Genomic DNA, 16,337 nt, shown 5'->3' with positions numbered 1-16,337 from the left:
TTAATAAAATAAACAAATATATGTATAAGCTATAAAATAAAAATAGTATACAGATGAATAAAAATTAATTTATAAATCAACATACCTTTTCAAATGCAAGATAAAAATATTTTAGTGTTCATGTAGAACTTGATTCTGGATAGTTGTGTACAACATCATCCCAGCTATCTTCATTCAACAATTTAACCATTTGTTCTTATATTTTCATGTAAATTTTGTGATTGAATAGATAGAGTAAAAAAAGTTAATATAATGATATGTATAACAAATACTACCAAGAACAATATGTTATATTTAAAAGAAAATTATAATCTAGAAATAAGTAAAAATAATTTAACAAACTTACTTTTGAAATTCCTCAGACATTTCCCCCAATGATAATTCCCCTAACTTGACATGAGATAATATTGCTTTGACAAGTTTTTCATCCTTCACTCCTTGCAATTATCTCCAAGGTATCACAGTCATATCTTTTGGAATCTGTTTCATTTCAGGACCTAATTTGTTGTTGCTACTTATCAATGGTTTAAAAATTTTGACCTTCTGATTTTTAATGCCAATGTTCTCCCACTTGCTAAAAATATCATTAATCAATTCCCATATCTCTCCTTTTCTAAATGCCAACTGGAAAATGTTATCAATACTTCTGAATATATCAGTATTTACTCTGCTGCCTTTTGAACTGATTTTCTGCTCAATTTGATATCCTATTTCCATACAACATTCCTTTTAGAATTCTATACTAACATTAATCTTATCCCAACCACATTTTTCTTCAAATTCATTATGAATAAATATAACCCTTTGGATGAAGGTCATAGCCATCCTATATTCATTATCTGAATTATGATCCCATACCAATAATTTTGCTTCTGTATCCGAGAAACCAACATAAATGATACATTTCATTGTATCAAAACATAGGTTATTGGGATATTCCTTCATCAATTGCCTTTAATCTTCTGCAGAATGGTTCCCCCCCCAAGCACATAATAATTGTATTCAAAACATTTTGACTTATCAAATGCTTCTTTGTTGGGAACTTGAACTAGATTAACAAGAAGCACATAATTAGCCACATGAGCATATGGATTGTACCTCATCAGTATCTTCAAGTTGTAAACATGCAGGTGGTGTGCATTTCTGATTTGATATTTAAATTGTCCTTCTCTTAGCTTATAGATTTATCTCACATTAAGTTGAAATGTAAGACCACCCTCAACTAATTTTGTGTTTGTCAATTTATGTCGAATGACATTTTATTTTGTTTTAATAATTACACCCTATAAATTAGCTCCTTGTGTAATGATTTAACCTATTTTCTTTTGAATTTTAACTAGGATCTCCACTGTTGGAAATGACTACTTGAGAATGTTCAAATTTCATTTTCCTCCTCCTAACATTATCATCGTTAACTAGAATAAAGACATTCCTGGGCATTGTTACTTTTGTTCTTTTATGGCTCTTCTCCTTTTTAACATTAGTTCTAATGTCAGCCTTAGTAATAGAAACATATTCTTCAGCACTAGTTTCAACTTCCTCATCTTCAAAAGTAACATGTCTGCCTTTGCTAGATTTATCCACTATAAAGATTCTTTGTTGATCCCTTGGATGTAGTTTTGTAGCATAATGAATTACTATTTTTTGCTTCTTTGTCATATATTATTCTGACCCTGAGTAGAAACTATTGATGAAATTCATAATATATTTCTTTATGAAATGAATACCTCCCAACATAATTGAAATATTTTCAATAAAAATTTTGTTGGGTGCAGGAATTGCGGTTAGGCAGACTCCTTCAACACTTAATTGTCAACCCATGGGTTCCTTAAACTTAGAGGCAAAGCACAAGAAATGCCACAAATGATATGAACTTTTCCCTAACTCTATTCCTACTTCCTTAATTAGAAATTTGCGAAATCGAAAAGTAAAGATCACCCGACAATTTACACCAAAGAAATTCTGGTGCTGGAATGTGAAAGAAAGTACTTTTGTGGAGAAACAAATGAAAGGAAATTTCAAACCATTGTAAGTAATCATGACTAATTGAAATGGAAATATATGTCTATCCTCAGTATGGTTGATGTTAGATTAATAATTGGACCCTTGAAGGTGTCTGACTTCTTTATAGATCTATCTCCCTACACTGAGTTGTTATTCCAGTACTCGTGCAACATTCTTGCACTAGTACCAGAACAAAGTTTATATGTTGGAAGTATATATTTACACTTGTACTAAATATTTATGTTATCATGCAGGGGGCCTAAGTCTCAGGACTAGAGCACTCTGTTCCTGTATCAAGATATTGATTGTTGTACCAGAACAAAGATTCCTACACCAAGTTTTCAAATTTCTTTCATAAAAGAATAAAGAGTGTGTTAACTTAAGGAAATAATTTGCAAAGGTGAACATAGCTTTGAAATAATTTTGACAAATGGAAAGATGCTTCAACCTGACTTAACTTCAAAATAAGAGTTAACTTCTAAAGTCAAAGTGCACTTTTATTCAATCAAGGAAATTTTTCATTAAATTAAAGAAATAATCTAATTGTGACAACGGTTTTATCCCTTTAATAGCTATTCACACAAATGTGATCTACCTTTTTATCCTTCTTAATTCAGAAAGCTTCACTTTGAAATAATTAAATATGAAGTTCGATTCTTTCCTTAGAAGTATAAATTCCAGGTACATATTGATGTGTTATAACAACATTCAGTCCTTAATTACCAAAGCATATTTAATTCAGAATATCAGGAATACTTCTAAAATATGAACACTCACTTGTAGAAATGCATCGAAATTCTTATGGAAGAAAAGAACCAAAGAATTTTGTTGTAATGAACCAAAGAAATCAGCTTGTAGAAATATAAATGCACTAGCGCAGAAATAACTTGCTTGCACGATCCAGGCACAAATATTATTAAGCTTTGAAGAGAAAAATTACAAAAGGGTAAGATCAAACTTAGGTATGCATGCACACCACGGATCCATCAGACAATGGTTACAAACGAGATCAAACCTTAACTTTGTGAAAGAATGAAAACATATTTTTAATACACACCTTGCATTAAAATGAAATCAACACACCTTTAATGAGAAAGAAGAATGTGAGGGAGAATGAGATTGGTTGGATGCGCCCCAGACAACCAGCTCATTTCCCTATTGAGGAAGATTGTAAAATAAGCTCTCAGGAATGCATCAACATAGAATTAAAACACAAGATTGAAATAACATGGCACAGTCCTTTTAGATTATATTTAATAATCAGCAAATGTACATGGTGAAATCGAATCCAGCCCAAAACGAGGGCGACACTGGCAAAATTAAAAAGTACCATAGTTACAGTAGCATTGCTATCGTTATCAATCACTACCATGTTCTATATGAATCCTACAATATATATATCCCTTTAGGCCTGTGTCTGTAAGAAAATTACATTCAACATTACAATCTAAGCCTTTTGGCTATAATGAAATAATAACAATATTACATGTTAAGCCTTTTGGCTATAACAAAACATTAAACTTGATCATTCGGTCAACGCCCTAATCTCTATGATATCCATAAATTATCTCCGCTCCGATCCCAACTCGAGATGACTGATTTGGAATGAGATGTCTGCGTTAGGTAGTGAGTTGTCATTGAATTTTAGGATTCGCCAACAGTGCGAGAATCCTACCTGCACTTGACCATGCAAAAGAAATGATTAATATGTTGCTTACCAAATACTTTAGGAAAGAATATATTAGTTGCAAAGGATATTAAACGTATAAAATCTATAAAAATAATTAATTAAGCACATTTGTAACCCTTAAATATGAAATATAAAGCTAGTGTAGGAAAAGGCACAATTCTTGGAATAATGCAGGAATAAAGAGGTTGTGAGTTTAAAAAAGAGGTCTAAGGTTATGATTTTGAAGTAGGAAAGGGGTTAAAAATGAAGCAATTTAGCGTACCAACATCCTACCCTCCCTATGTTGGTGTGGGTCCTCACATAACCTTTACGTGCTGCAATAAAACCAAAACAAAGGAGCCTCCCTTCAATTCTAAACTTGTATGTTGATCCCTACTATCACTGTCTATGTCTTCCTACAACGAGCCTTCTTGAGTTTCTCGGTCACCTTTTTAAGATGTTTATAGCACTTTGAAGTCCAAAATTTCCATATCTTGACTTTCCTTTTCTTCTCCTTCACTTCTCCTGCCAACTCTACATTCATTTTCTTTTGCATTGTATTCTGCTCTTTCATGGCATGGTTTAATATCTCCAAGTCATAAACATGTTGCTTGAGCTCTTCTATCTGACTGTTTAGATAGAGGGTTAAGCTTTCTACTCCCAATTCCTCTGGTGCAAACTTCTCAGTAGTCGATTCCAAACATATGCTGACAACATCAGGGTCAAGGTTACCATGGCTACCTAGTTCCTGCATGTCAACATTGTCAAGGGTTTCAATACACAGAGTTTCAATGTCACTAAGGGTCTCAGACCCTATAAATTCCCCTTACGAGGTGTTTCAGTACCTGGAACTTCAAAATTTTTAAGGGCTTCAGTGCTTGGAACTTTAATATTATCAAGGCCCTTAGTACCCTGCTCATTCACCTTACCAGGGGTTTCAGTACCCAGAACTTCAAAATTATCCAGGGCTTCAATGTCCTATTCCCCATCATTCATATGACCCATCTCTAGGTATTTTCTTGCACTCAACATCATTTTTCTCTTCTTCATTCTACCAAAGAGAATTGACAAGGGTGTGTCGTCTTCGTTCTCTGCATAGTCTTCGTTGACCACTATATGGGTCACCACCTCAGTGAGGACCGTGAGGTTATTGTTACCTTGTGAAGCAGGAGGTGAGTCATCCAATAGTATTGGGTAGGTCGACTGAACATGACCTTCCCTTGAAGAGGAAGTCCTTCTCCTAGCCCACCTCCTGGTCTTGGTAGGGCGCAAGGTCAAGGTTTCTGATTTTCCTTCCTTTCTTGCACTCTTCTTCTTAGTCGACTTCCCTGCACCTTGTCCCTGAAACTCCTTCAGAAATTCTTCCCAGGTCACGTTTTTAACCTCAAGTTCCTTCTTGATTAAAATTGTGCTGAGCCCATGGTGGTATAACTTGTATGCAACCTGGCTTGACTTCCCTCTCTAAGCACCTTTCAACATATTCTCTAAGATCCTGAGAAAATAATAAGGAAAATTAATGAGCTTACCAGACTCAAAATGCAAGAGAAATCATATGTGATGTAGGAAGGTTAGTGCAGAATGACACTCACAGGTAAGAAACTTCCGCAATACATAAATGAGATCCTTCCATTTTACAATCATAACATTACACTCGAGACTATTGTTCTAGTCCCCCTTTTGCTTCAGGTTGACCACAAATCGACGCCACAAATTCTTCTATGTCTTCTCCTTCTTAAAACATTATTCTCCAACTGCTTCTAAACCTGTTGCCTGAGATATGGACTCCTCTATGACCACAAATTCCAACAAAACCACCTTGGCTCGGCTTCCATCAAAAGTCCAGGTGAATGTTAGCACCATGGCTGAGTCGAATCCATCAAATTTTTGCATAAACAGGAGGAACCCATATTCTTGCAATATAAAAAGACTGTTTCTTTGCTCCATCTCCTTCATGGATCGTGGCTCAATACTTACAGGTGCCATTTCTCTATTTGAATTCACCCAATCTCAGTATAAAACTTTGGAAGAGTATTACAATATAAAGAACTCAAAATTATGGTCGAGCTATACACCCACCACTATATTGGCCACTTCCCAAATGGTCATGTTTAATTATTAAAATTACACTCCTAGGATGGATGTGAATACGAATTGGTTCAAGTACAGGCAGGTGATGATGATTGGGAAAGGCGGCGGTTTAGATAATGATTCAATGTAATGGTCATGCGAGGTCGGATATGAGGTAAGGCCATCATTGACAGGTGATGAGTCTTTCAAGAAGAGGTAAGTATTGGATTTTGGGAGAATCGTACCATCCCACATTTACTTCATGATCTCACATAAGGTGTACTTAGTACTCATTAAAAAGATGAGATTTCATAACCTAAAATATCTTTGTACTTAAATGATTTCTTCCTAATTTAGTAAATGATAAAACAAAGTGTTAACCATAATACAAATTATTGAATGCCATGATCTACAGGTGGTGCAGTTATTTTGACTATACAAAAAATTACAAAACAAAGATAAACTTTTCAATACGCATTTTTGCACTAGGTGTTCCTCCACTAGAACATGTGTTTTCATATTTGGGCGCGCTTAGTGGTGTAAATTTTTCCCTGTACTGAACATGCCTACACTAAACACGCTTGCAGTGAATATTCTTGCACTTAAACATGTATGCACTAAACATGCCTACACTTGAACATGCCTGCATTGAACATGCTTGCACTCGAACACACATTCTTACACCAGGGATATTTGTAGCATATCTGGAAAGAGAAAGGGAACCAATAAAAAAAATCTGATAGGATATAATTCATAGGCTGGATTTGAAAAATTTGCTAGATATATAAAGGAGGTTTTATTTTCCATTGTTTGGTGTGATATATGCCTTCTGATATGATTTGTGAGTTCACATCAGATCCTGAAATTGATCCACGAGGGGAAAAAGAAGTGGTGAAAAGGGTAGATTTTAGAATGGGAAGGAAATTATGACACAGAATTCAAGAGTGAGACGACCAAGAGAGACAAATCTAAAAGGGATTTCGAGAAAAAATTTCAAGGGAGAAAGAGGGAAATACGAAATCGTATAAGGAAAGTTTCTTTGAAGAAAGGGATGGTAAACTTCATGGGATAAAAAGAATAAAATCATGGGGATTTATTGCAAAAATGGGAATAGAAGAAGGGCATAATTTCACCTGAAATCTGCCTGTATATTGTTGATATGGAAAGTAAATGTAGTGGGAATTGAGTGTTGCTTGGATAAAAAATTTCGTGCCAGCTATGCCAAACTTGGATAAGGGCTCGGTTCCTACACTTGAACTTGCTTCTTCTTGGTGACAATCAACACATCTAAATATCAAACAACATTACCATTTTATTAGAATTTGATCTTCCTACTAGAAAGATGGCTTTCAGGTTGATCCTTCTACAATCATGTTAGTAAAAATGATTTTCACAATCACAGGAAAATATTTTTTTCTTTACCTCTTTTTTTTAATTTTGTTTTTTTATTATTATTATTATTTTTGGATTTTCTTTAAACTTCATTTCAAGAGAGAAGAAATCATATCACAATAGGATGGCATAGCCACCTACAAACTGAAGTTTGGATTGTTGTTGCACTTGCTGCATGAAATATTCCTTTGTGATGGGATGAAAGTATGCTTTAAGCCTATGCCCATTCACAAGGAAAACTGAATTTCTCCCATCAATAGTTTTGACTTCTACAAACCCATTGTCGAAAACTTGAATTACCTCATACGATCCCTTCCAATGAGTATGGAACATTCCTTTAAAATGTTTAAATATAGAGCCATAGAGAAGTACCCAGTCACCTTATTGGAACTGTTTCTTCCTAGTAAACTTGTCATTCCACTTCATGCATTTTTGCTGCACCAAAATATTATGTTGAACAACATGCCTTCGAAATTCATCTAACTCGTTTAACTGCAATAGACATTGTTGTTGTGCTTCTGAGAGATTAGACCCAATTGAACTATAGTTCTGAAAGTCTTCATCTGAAATTCAATCGACAAAAGGACTTGTTTTCCATACACCAACTCATATGGTGTATGCCCCGTGCTATTCCTACAAGTGGTTCGATAAGCCCAAAGGATTCATGCAATTAGGTATCCCAATCCTTCCTGTGCATGTTTACTATTTTGGTGAGGATGGATTCGATCACCTTGTTTGTAGATTCCACCTGGCCATTTTCTTGCCGGTGGTATGGTGAGATTTCATCTGTCGAATCTTGTATTGATTCATGACTTCGTGTACCAAGTTAGAAACAAATTGTGGTCCATTGTTAGAAACAATTTCTCTATGAACACCAAATCTAGTAAAAATTTCATTAAATAGAAAATCAACAACAACTTTCTCAGTGGAAAATAGCCAGAGTGTAAAATTTTATATGAAGTTCATTTATAAGCAAAGTGTCTACTACAAGGTTCACCATGGGTAGATTTTAAGATATCAAACATTTCTTCCTCTCTCACACATCTACGAATAGAAAAATCTAGTCTAGTGTAAAAGAGGTCTCCCTGTATCCAAGAATACGAAGCACTTTTCGGAATGATATTCTTCTTTTCACGAGCAGATAAGTGAGATGGTGTTTTTCCGGTGACTAAATAATTACCTATGTCAGCAAACCATGGGGATTTTGCTGACATAGAAAAATTATGTTCATCAGGGAAATCATCATCAACAGGAATTATTTCACTAGGATTATTTAATCTTGAATGATAATCAACTACAACATTAGACTTTCCTGATCTATCAATAATTGTAACATTGAATTCATGTAATAAAAGCAACCACCTAGTCACTCTACAGCTAGTTAAAGGTTTATTCATTAAATATTTTATAGTAGAATGATCAGTATGCACATAAAATTCATATCCTGTAATGTAATGTCTGAATTTATTAATAGCAAAAATAACGGCTAAAAATTATTTCTCAGTCACTTATAGTTAAATTCGGAAGGTGAAATTTTTGTATTGATGTAATAAATAACATAGGATTGTTTATTCTCCTCTTGAAAATCCAAACTAAATATCTGATGAAGTGTGCCAAAGTTAGACATAGTGTCTAAATTGTTTAAGAAATATCGTAATTGACCATCCTGGGTAGACTCGGGATGATGATGAATCAAAGAAATGGATCATGTTTCCTCATCACTGCTATCATAATCTAACCGTAAAGTGTCCTTGAGTTCCCAAATACATATAGCAGGTGGATATAAGGTGACCTTTTCATAGAGTCTTCATGTGAAATATACATATCACCGCAACAACATCCAATATAAGCATCAGTTGTGGCAAGCCATGTTTGTCCCAAAATCAAAGGATGTCCTCCCACTAGATTCTTTGGCTGAAGCACAATGACATCCACGGGGTATTCCCATGAATCTATAGAGACAACCACATAATCCAATACTCCATCAACCATGATTTTAGATCTGTCTGCAAGATCAAGCATGGCGGGTGTAGGATGAATATGGCCCAACTCAAGTTGTTCCATGGTCTTCCTAGTTATAACATTGATGGCCGCCCCCAGGGCTATTAATACATTAGAGACAAGGATATCACATATCTGGATAGAAACAGCTAGGTTTCTAGGATCTATATATTTCTCCATTGATACGCATGATGTCATCAACTTAGCTGCTCTACCAACAAACTGAATGGTGTGAGGTTCTACTCTCTTCCTCCCTGGCCTTTTAAGACATAACTCCCTAAGGATCTTTGTAGAGATGGAAATTTCTCTAATAGCCTGGAGTAGAGGAACCTTTATGCAAAGATTCCTTAACTATGAAGCCAGAGTGGACTTGGGGTCACTCTTCTCCATAGCTAGCCTCTCTAGATGGGGGGATGGTTTGAAGAAGATGGTGAATCTAAAGTTATGATAATGGGCTGAATGGTGACATTTTTTTTTGAATGATCAATAGTTGCCTCCTCATTTTTATCCTCAATGATCATTGTGGATTGTGTTTGTTTTTCTCGTTTAACTACCCTTCTTGATATGAATGGTTTTTCCCTCTCCATCCTTGTTGCCAATGTTGAGAGGATTGTCCATGGTGAAAATGGTTTCTGTGCTGCCAATGTTGAGAGTGATTACTATTATTATGATAGGAATATGGAGGTGCATTATAACAATAAAAATGTGGTTCAGGAACCATACCTACGTGTACCTATGGCCAGTTCCTCCACGCTCCCATGGCATGTAACGTATTAGGTTCACAATTCTCTCCTTCAAATACAACTTTTAATCCAAGTATGGAGGGGATTTCCTTGGTGGCATGGTTCTCTACACAGGTCACACATTTATTGCACTTTTTATATTAGCAGGGCATTCCCTTAAAGGATTCTTTTTCCTACATTTTGGACAAAAAATAGACAATGGATCTTGTTCCCTTTCTATTTTTTGCTGAAATTTCAAAAAGTATATTTGTTTTCTAACAATATTCATTATTTCAATTTTCATATTGACCATTTTATTCTCCAAGCCAATGATCATAGCATTTGTAGATCCCAATTTGTTAGTTCTGCTTCGACCTCCTCTAGTGGATCTATATTAATTTCATCAGAACTTCCTGCACCAGTCACAAATTTGTTCAAATTTTTTCTGAGCAATATCTCCTTGTCCTAACCAATTCAAATTATCTCTAGAATCCTCAGTAATCCCTCATAGGAACAAGGTTTAAATGGTACTTAAATCAAATTTGTGTTTGGACCTTTGCAGTATATACAAAAATCTCTCTAAGTAGTCCTCCAAAGTCTCATCATCACCTTTTACAATGGTGAAGATCTCGTCCTTTATTTTTCTAGTTTTACAATATTCGTGATATTTATTCAAAAATACTATCTTCATTTCTTCCAAAGAGCTTACAGTGTTTCCTCCTAGTCCCATGAACCAGCACAAGTCGAAATCCTTGAGAGTTGCAGGAAAATATTTTAATTTCTGGGCATCAAAAGAATAATCATAACTCCTACATAGTATATCAAACTCAAAAAGGAATTAATCTGGGTCTTCATGCACCTTACAAGGAAAATGTGGGAGAGTTGAAGGTTAAATATTCTTCATCTGCACAATCTCTTATGAGTTCACTATTGGAAATCCGAAAGTGGGCCGCTCTTCATTTACCTGATTCTCGCCATTCTCCTTTGTATGGTCTTCATGATCAACCATTGTTGTGCCTCCAATTGGACCACTTCTAGAGGATGAAGATTGACTATTGCTGAATTGGAATTTACAATCACTGTTAGCCTCCTTCTTCCCCTTATTGGGTTGTGTCACACTTGAATCGTTGTTTCTAGAATCCAAGTGGATCATTTCGACGTGATGAGTCTGGGTCTTCTTGGACATTCTACCTGCAAAAGGAGGTCCAATATGAGAAGAGTTTTCATATTTTTCAATGTTTTTTTGGTTTTTATTGGGCTTCAGACCGCCACCTTTATTAGAAATTCATTTTAAAAATAAAATCCAAAAACCAGAATTCAAATGTTGTAAAGAAAAGGATCTATCAATTGTTGTAAAGAATAAATAAAGAAAAACCAACACTCGTAAAATCCTTAAAACAATAGAAGCATATTGCATAAAAAATAATAGCAGACTTACCCCTATTGCAGAAAATGAAAAGTTATAACCAATTTAAAATTGCCCTCCTCGCAATGGCACCAAAATGTTGGGTGGAGGAATTGCGGTTAGGCAGACTCCTTCAACACAAAATTATCAACCAGGGAGTTTCCTAAACTTAGAGGCGAAGCACGAGAAATGCAAGAAATGATATGAAATTTTCACTAACTCTATTACTACCTCCTTAATTACAACTTTGGAGAATCGAAAAGAAAATATCGCTGGACAATTTACACCAAAGAAATTCTAGTGCTTGAATGTGAAAGAAAGTACTTTTGTGGAGAAATAAATGAAATGAAATTTCAAACCCTTGTAAGAAACCCTGACTAATTGAAATAGAAATCTATGTCTATCTTCAGTATGGTTGTATGTTAGATTAATAATTGGACCCTTGAAGATGTTTGACCTCTTTATAGATCGTTCTCCCTGCATTGAGCTGTTATTCCTGTACTCCTGCAATACTCTTGCACTAGTAACATAACAAATTTTATATGCTGGAAGTATATTTTACACTTGTACTGAAGATTTATGTCCACATGCAAGGGCTATAAGTCTTAGGACTAGAGCACTCCATTCCTGTATCAAGATATTGATTCCTATATCGGAACAGAGATTCCTACACCAAGTTTTCAAATTTCTTTCATAAAATAATAAAGGGTGTGTTAGCTTAAGGAAAGAATTTGCAAAGGTGAATAGAACTTTGAAATAACTTTCACAAACAGAAATATTCTTCAACCCAGCTTATATTCAAAATAAGGGTTAACTTCTAAAGTCAAAGAACACTTTTCTTCAATCAAGGAACTCTTTCATGCAACTAAAGAAATCATCTAATTGTGACAACATGCTTTATCCCTGTAATAACTATTCACACAAATCCGATCTGCCTTTTTGACCTTGTTAATTCAGAAAGGATCACTTTGAAATAATTAAGTATGAAGTTTGATTCTTTCCTTAAAAGTGTAAAGTGTAGGTACAGATTGATGTGTTATAAGAACGTTCATTCCTTAATTACCAAAGCATAATTAATTCAGAATATCGAAAATACTTCTATGAGATGAACATTCACTTGCAGAAACACATCACAATTCTTATGACAGAAAAGAATGAAATAATTTTGCTATAATGAACCAAGGATATAAACTTGAAGAACTATAAATGCACTAGTGTAGGAATAACGTGCTTGCATGATCCAGGTGAAAATAATACTAAACTTTGAAGAGAAAAATTACAAAAGGGTAAGATCAAACTTAGGTAAGAATGCACACCACATATCTGTCACACAATGGTTATAAATGAAATTGAACCTTAACTTTGTGAAATAATGAAAACATCTAGTTAATTCACACCTTGCATTAAAACGAAATCAGTGCACCCTTAACGAGAAAGAAGAATGCGAAGGAGAACGAGTTGGGTTGGCTGGGCCATAGCCAACCAACTCATTTCCTTGTTTAGGAAAATTGTAAACTCATTTCTGAGCAGCGCATCAATTTAGAATTAAAACACAGGATTGAAATAACATGGCGCAATCCCTTTATATTAAATTACAAAATCATCAAATGTACATGCCGAAATTGAATCCATCCTAGAACGAGGGCGATACTAGAAAAATTACAAAATACCACAGTTACAGTAGCATTGCTATCACTATTTCTTGCTACCATTTTCTATCTAAATTCTACATTATATACATCCCTTCAGGCCCGTTGCCATAAGAAAATTACATTTAGCGTTACAATCTAAGCCTTTCGGCTATAACGAAATAAAAACAATATTACATGCTAAGACTTTAGGCTGTAAAAATGCAATAAACTTGAGCATTCGGCCAGAGACCTAATCTCTATCATTTCCTTGACTTATCTCCACTTCGAGCCCAACTCGATATGACCAATTATGAACGATATGTCCATGTTAGTTAGTGAGTTGTAACAAATGTTTAGGATTCACCAATGTTGTAGGAATCCTACCTACACTCGACCATGCTAAAGAAATTATTAATACGTTGCTTACAAAATACTTTAGGAAAGAAGATATTAGTTGCAAATAATATTAAAGGTATAAAATCTATAAAAAAATATGAATTAAACACATTTGTAACCCTTAAATATGAAATATAAATCTAGTGAAGGAAAAGGCATGATTCTTGGAATAGTGCAGGAATAAGAAGGTTGCGAGGTTAAAACAAAGGTCTAAGGTTATGATTTTGAAGTAGGAAAGGGGTTAAAAATGAAGCAATTTAGCTTACTAACAATTCTGTCAAACAAAATATCATATGTCAATAAAAACTATAAAAATATAATGATACAGTGACAATGTTGCAAAACACAAATATAAATATCAATACTTACCATATCTCGTGCAATGTCATTTACAATTTGTTTACACAACTTTGTAGATACCTCTGTCATGTCATACAATGGCAATGATAACTGATATTTAATCTTATCATGTGATTTGGGTGGTTTTGTATGTACATAAACAACTTCAGTGTTTGGTATCAAACAGATGTCTATGAGTTTTCCCAGCACCTCATAAATTCCATTATCATTAGGGATATCAACATATAAATATATATGCACCTGTTGTTTTCCTTTTCTATCTTTCAAATACCATACATTTTTTGTATGTTTCACTTCTTTTGATTTCTTCTAGTATGAGATTGTCTTCTTATCATTTGATTCACTTGATATATTTGTATCTATTAGCTCAGGTTTGGTTCATTCAACAATGTTTTCTGAGGATCCACCTTTAATTTTAGCAGTTTTTTGTCTAGAAAGATTCACAAAGATCTTCTTTGATGCCATTTTACTGCAAAAAATATACACATATAAATCATTTAATTACAATATATATATATATATATATATATATATATATATATATATAAACGATAAATAATCATAAATCATAAATAGTTTTGTAAAACATAACCTTTTAAAAACAATTTAAAACAATGCAGCTCCCTCTTGTCCCACCCCACGGCCCAATGGTCCCATCGGGGTGGTGGCCTGATTTTCATCCCCCTCCCACCCCACCGCACCCCCATGGCCCAATGGATCCATGGGGGTGGAGGCCTAATTCTTAGAATCAACCCTCACCCTTGGTGGGATGGGTCGCAAGGGTGGGTGCTGCCAGTGGGCACAACTAGGCCCACCATGCCCACTTCGAACTTAGTGGCCTTCTGCCTACCATGGGGCTCTCAGGTAAACTTGGATCATATAAATTTTTAATTTATAAAAAAAATCTATATTTCATTAATAATAAATTAAGTATTATTTTACTGGATTATGTTTTTGTTCATGTATTTTACATGAAAATAACAACCCAACTGACACATAACTACTAGTAAACCAATTGAATTTTAAAATTTGCACACTGTTGGCTTAGTGAGTCATGACACTGGTTCAGAGTTGGTTACACCAAACAAATCCCTACACTACTGGCCCTTTCGGTATCAACCCGCGGAGCACTGACTAAAGTCTCACCTGAAGCAGTATGGGAGGATGATGTAACCAAGTTTTCAGACCCAGAGATTAGCATGATGTCGTTTTATCCCCTAAATCCGCCTTCATGCAGATTGATAAGATTTTATGGCTTATCAAGCCTAGGGGATCCCATCCCAACACACACAACAAAAGGGAAACTAACCTTTCAAATATGATAATATTTGGTTGAATATGTTGTCGATAACAATGTAGTTGCTCCACAAAATCGCTCCAAGTCTTTTAACGAACCTCTAAAAGCCTTGATGTGATGTGAGGAATATTGATAATGAAATTTATGATATAGCAGAAATTACATAATTTTTTTACTGCATGGTTAATGTGGGATTAATTCGTTTTTATAAAAACTTTCACATATAAATTTTGTTATGGTGATATAGGGAACTATGATAAAATGAACATCACAAAAAAAATTTATCGCAAGGTGAATGTGGGATTAATTTGTTTTTATAAAGGATTTAACATATAAATCTTCTTATGGCGATATAGTAACTTATGATAAAGCGATCATTACGAGATTGTTTTAATACATGGTATGTGGTATTAATTTTTTTATTATAAAAAAATTAACATATAAATCGCATTATTACAATATAGAAATCTAATTTAAACGTGTGATAGAAGATATAATAATAAAAAAAAACATTCAATTGTCTAGTAAATGTTATATACCTTAAGTAAAAAAACAATAGGCAAAATATTTAGTTTACAAGTTTAATTCAAAGATTTATTTTAAAAGATTAATGTCATCAGAAAATTTTAGTTGAAATTTTTCAATAAATTGTAGAAGAAAATTATAGAGGAAAATGCATAAAAAAAAAATTGGAGGTTAAAATTTCAGCGAAAAATTTTAGAGGGAAACTTTGGAGGGAATTTTTCATTATTTTAAGCTATATATTATCATTAGGAGAGAGTTCATTTGTATCATTTAACCTCTTCTGTTCGAAAGGCATGGATTCTTCTGATAGTGAAGTTTCTCTTTGTGAAGCATCAATATCTTCGTCGCTTAACAACTCTATTCATATTGATGAATATAATAGAAATTCTTCCACTAGGAATAGAGACTCAAATATTCCACCTAGTCCTAATCCTAAGGGCTATGAGATCAGCATTGATGAAGGGTAGGATGAACAATTTCAAATAAATAAAGAGTCACGGTTTCCACTTAGTCCTAATCCTAAGGACTATGAGAGCAACAGTGATGAAGAGCATGATGAAGATTTTCAAATAAATAAAGAGTCGTGGTTTCCACTTAGTCCTAATCCTATGGACTATGAGAGCAGTAGTGATGAAGAGCATGATGAAGAATTTCAAATGAATAGAGATTCATAGTGTCCACTTAGTCCTAATCCTATGGACTATGAGAGCAGCAGTCATGAAGAGCATGATGAATAATTTCAAATGAATTGAAAGTCATGGTTTCAACTTAGTCCTAATCCTATGGACTATGAGAGCAGCAGTGATGAAGAATTTCAAATGAATAGAGATTCATGGTGTTCACTTAGTCCTAATCCTATGGACTATGT

Source organism: Pinus tabuliformis, chromosome J (assembly GCF_031772625.1).
Source record: "Pinus tabuliformis cultivar Carrire ecotype Pingquan chromosome J, CPIR1, whole genome shotgun sequence".
Taxonomy (NCBI): Eukaryota; Viridiplantae; Streptophyta; class Pinopsida; order Pinales; family Pinaceae; genus Pinus; species Pinus tabuliformis.
Note: the sequence above shows the minus strand (reverse complement) of the source record.